The 4,482-nt window shown below is 41.6% G+C and overlaps 1 protein-coding gene across 1 annotated transcript in view; it reads left to right on the top strand.

The window, feature by feature from the left end:
• The window catches only part of ARHGAP10 (Rho GTPase activating protein 10), a 253,405-nt gene that overhangs the window by 84,671 nt on the left and 164,252 nt on the right, over nucleotides 1–4,482 (top strand). The gene's annotated exons all lie outside the window — the stretch shown is intronic.

Below are 4,482 nucleotides of genomic sequence, written 5' to 3'. Positions count from 1 at the left end.
GGTGCGGGGCGGGGGGGCGGTTCATCAGCCTCCAGGTTATTGTCACACATGAAACCTGTGATGTTGTTTTTTGAGAATGTACCTTTTGAGAGTTGGGATTTGATTGGTCTAGAATCCTATGGACGTTATGGTCAGGACTAACTCAAATCAAAATTCTAAAGTGAGTGAGGATGTCTTCCGCAGGAGGCCCCGGGCTCCTTCTTGGACCCCATTTGTGTGGGGCCGTGCCTCTGACTCAGTGTGCTCGCTCGGTGACTCACTATCATCTGTGGCCTCACAGCCTTGTCATCCCAGATCCTACTTCCCTACTGAAACTTCTGTTTCCTATTTTAATATCCTGGGGTGTGTTCCCTGCTTCTGAGGAATCGGCTAGCTCTTCTGATTAAACAGACTGTTGGCATGAAAGAGCAAAGAGCAGACATGAACTCTTCCTCCTCTGCCCACAGAACAAGGGACACCCGACTGTAACCAGCCTGCTTGCTTCATTGTCTGACCCAGAGACGTGGTTCCCTGAGTGGGAATCAGTTCAGCTGAATGTACAGTTTTATGAGAAAACTGTGGGCTTAGCCTGCGCATCTCAAATCATTCTTAAGATCCTGTCACGATGTACTCAGAGGTGTGGCCTTGGCTCTTAAAGGGCTGAGAGAGAATTTAGGATAATTCACACTTAACCACTTGACTTAGGCAAACAAACAAGCAAGCTAGTACTGGAACAAGTGAGGTGGAATGATTTGATCTACATCAAAAAATAAGTTGGTGATAGAGACTAAAAATCAAATCTTCTGCTGTGGGATCCCAAAGACATGATTCCTTGCCTTTAGCTCCTTGTAGGGGTTAATGCCCTTTCCTGCACCTTTAAGCATGGGTGAATGGAGATGTGTCTTTATAGCTGCTATCCACCAGGCAGCGGTCATGAAGAAACATGAATTTGGTTCTGTTTTCTCCTGGCCTGTTTGGACAACTGTAGTCTCTCAATATTTTAGTCACCAAACCATGTAAGGACCAGTTAAAGAGGAAATATGAATCCTGGTGGGTGTCTAAAGATCGGCCAGTGAGACCTGGTTCGGTCAAGGAAGTGCTAATGTCAGCCTCAAGCGAGTGGGTGCCATGGCCTCGAAGGAAAATCCTGGAGACCACAGTGGAGCATTCCTTAAGGAAATACTGCATCACCAATATTTTTGATGACACAGAGGAAAAAAATAGGTGGGGAAAGCCAGGTATTACTGGCTGAAAGGAAAAGGGATTCAGAGGCGTTGGACTCTGAAGTTGTTTTAGAAATATTGCTTGTTTTCTTCTTTGCTCATGCACAAGAGGCTTACATGGTAAAAATATATCTAACTCTCAATCCAAGAGCTTTTTAAGTACATATAAAAGCTCCAGATGTTAAGATACTAAATCAAGATTTCGTTAGCGTTTCTTCTTCACAGTCTATAAAATGATGGAGTGTTTTACTATTATGTAATGGCGTGTTAGATTTAAGGAAACGCAGTACCAAAAGGGTGCTTGGGTCCGGAGGAATACCAGTGGCCGTGATGGTGCAATGGGAAGAATTGGACTTTGGCAGCCATGAGGCTGCTCTCAGGTCTCCACCTACAGGGAGCGTATTTGACCATCAGGCCCAGCTGCCCTGTGGCTCCATCACTGCATTAGTGCGAAGGCCAAGGCCATGGCCATGCTGCTTATGCCTGTCTGCAGCCAGTGAGCACAGCAGGGGGGGTAAACCGGGCTCACTCCTGGGGACTCTGGAATCCTTTGACAGGCACCCTGGGCTCAGGGAGCCCCTGAGAGCCTTGCCAAACTTTCCCTGGAACTGCATTCAGTCTGACATGGTCCATCCAGCCTTCCGCTCCTGTCTCCTTCCCCTGGGCTCAGCCCTGCATCACTGTCTGACAGCTCTTCCAGCCTTCCCTGGCTCCCTCCCTCTTTTCTCTATTACATTTGTTGTATTTTAAATCCTGTCTTGGTGTCTGTTTTTTAGAGAGACCTGGATTAGTATAGACACTGACTGTTTTGAGTCAGAGATAATGGATACAGGAGACTCAGTGTAGGTATTTATGGTTACTGTTATCTCCATCAGCAGGATTGTTATTCTTTACTAGGGGACCAGCACACAAAAATTCATGTAATGGGGGCGGGGCGGGGGGCACCCAGCACAACCACCAATGACACAAACCAAACACATCATGAAATTTAAAGGAGATTCCCACTTCATTAGTAAAACATATTTAAGAAGGCTTGGTATAAGGATATAGTGAGGAGTTGGGCTCTTGTCCAGTTTGAGTGGGAGAGAATGAGTAGGCAAGAGCCTTTCTATCCCATGTCCTTCCTTTTCTCTCTCAAATAGCCCAGGCAACACAGAAGGGCTGGAGATCTCTTTGTCCTTGGTCAAAGGCCTAGATGTTCTTTTCTGAACAGTCTCTCTCTCTCTCTCTCTCTCTCTCTCTCTCATATTTTCTTGATTCAACAGTTTATTGCCTTATATTATTCAGTAGGTTCCATTTTTCACTATACCACTGAATTATACCATTCACTTAAATGTTCTCTTACTTAAGCCTAAAAAACAAAATAGCAAATTCTCTCATGATACTTTCACAGCTGTCTTGATAGGCTTATCTTTTATTTACTTCTGTGGGCTTTTATTCCTTCTCATAATGTTCTGCCCAAGTATTTATTTTGTTTTAAAAATAGAAGTTAGTTCTGTATTGTCTCTCATACACGGATGGAAAGAAGATCAAGATGGAATCTCTGCACATCCTTATTAGGTTAGGTTAACTCATTCTTAATATAGCCAATAGTTTGTTTTGAAGGTTTTCATTTTTTCCTAAGCGTAATAAAAAATATCTTTATTGGTGGAGTCTATTTGATGTAAATAATCTAAATATAATGATTACTTTCTTTTTTTTGATTAATGTTCTTCAAAATTGATGCAAACTCTTTTTTCCCCCTCCAAACAAACCCAAAGATATTTGTTCATTAAGGGAATCTTAAACTTTTGTAATACACTTATTTTTTTCTCCCCAGAGAAAGGTCATAGTCAGATATTGCGGGAATAAAGTCAGAGAGCAGAAGTGGTCAGAACTTTAGATAAAATCCTCTAGTTTTGTTAGCTTTTAAGCTTTTCAGAATTTAGGATTGAAAGTTGATGTAAACTGTTATTGGGGACACCTTATTCTTGGACTGTCTGAAGAAAAGCAGAAGTGTGGTAACTGAACTAGTGAATTTGGAATATATATTTTACAAGTTATGGTTCCTAGGCATTAAGTGAGATGCCATGGTTTTGAAAGAATCAGACATTCAAGAAACCATTTCATATTAATTGGTTTCTAATTTTTAGGCTTAAACTTAGGTTAATTAATTTATAGCATCTCTGTACCCATGTCCCAATTAGCGCTTTGGGTATGGGTTCATTAAGATTCTCATTAGTTCTTAGCTGGTGTGTTTGAGCTATTAACAAAAACTTAATTTCATTTTTACATTATTTTTTTCTACCAGGAGGATTAGGTTAGCTTGCTTAAAAATAAAATGTCATCTAGGGATTTCTTTATTTGGAAATTAGAATTGCTTCTACTGTGACACCCCCTTCCTCCTTTTACTTAATTGTGTTAAGTAGGTAGAGTGCGAGTATTATTAGTCCATCCTCACACTCTTGTCATATCAGAATCTTTGATTCTGTTCTCTCTCATCTTATTTCAATCACTAAAAAAAAAGGTGGGAGGACTTCATTGTCCATTTAAATTTTCCTATTAAAACTGGAGTCCTGATTGATGGGGAAAGGCACAGGACAGGGAAAGACCTGCTTGATGGACAAAGAGGTAGCAAAGGATGAGTGTGGATAGAGAGTAATCTAATTAAGTAAAAATAAGTTAGTTTAATCAGGAAAAAAATCTTATGTAGGAATATTAAGAAGGATAGTACTGGAACCATTTTGATAAGATTAAGGTTCTGAAAAGGTTGAAATATCCTATATTAGTCTAGACATTCATTTGCAAGGACTGGCTGTTTTGTTCAGGAAGTTAATTTATTAAAGAATGTTGGTTAGATTGCAGTGTCTTCATAAGGTTCTTGGGAACCAAGAATGATGTCCCAGATCACGCCACAGACCTAGGCTTGGAGGAGACAATCTCCATTTTGCCACTGGATATAAACACTACAGCATGCGCCAGCAATACCCCCGCAGCCCCTGGTGGCTGTTGGTATAGCTGCTGCCTCTAGAAACTGGCATAATGGCTACTGCCCACTAGACGCTCTGGTCACTGGTTTTTTGACATACCAGCTTCCAAATCAAAATCTTGGGTGGGAGCATGTAATTAATGGAAGTCTGCTCAGATGTCAACACTCACTGCAGGACTTCGGGGAAAGCAAGTGTGTGGCTTTTTCACCTCTTGTAGTGGCTTCTGCCTCATTAGGAAGGAGAATCCCTCAAACATAGGGAGGGATTTCAAGTGCCTCGTAGCCCAGAAGGACAGATTTCCCCACCTGTGT

The sequence above is a fragment of the Myotis davidii genome, unplaced genomic scaffold, assembly GCF_000327345.1.
Source record: "Myotis davidii unplaced genomic scaffold, ASM32734v1 scaffold323, whole genome shotgun sequence".
NCBI classification, from domain to species: domain Eukaryota; kingdom Metazoa; phylum Chordata; class Mammalia; order Chiroptera; family Vespertilionidae; genus Myotis; species Myotis davidii.
This window is presented reverse-complemented; position numbering and strand designations above follow the sequence as displayed.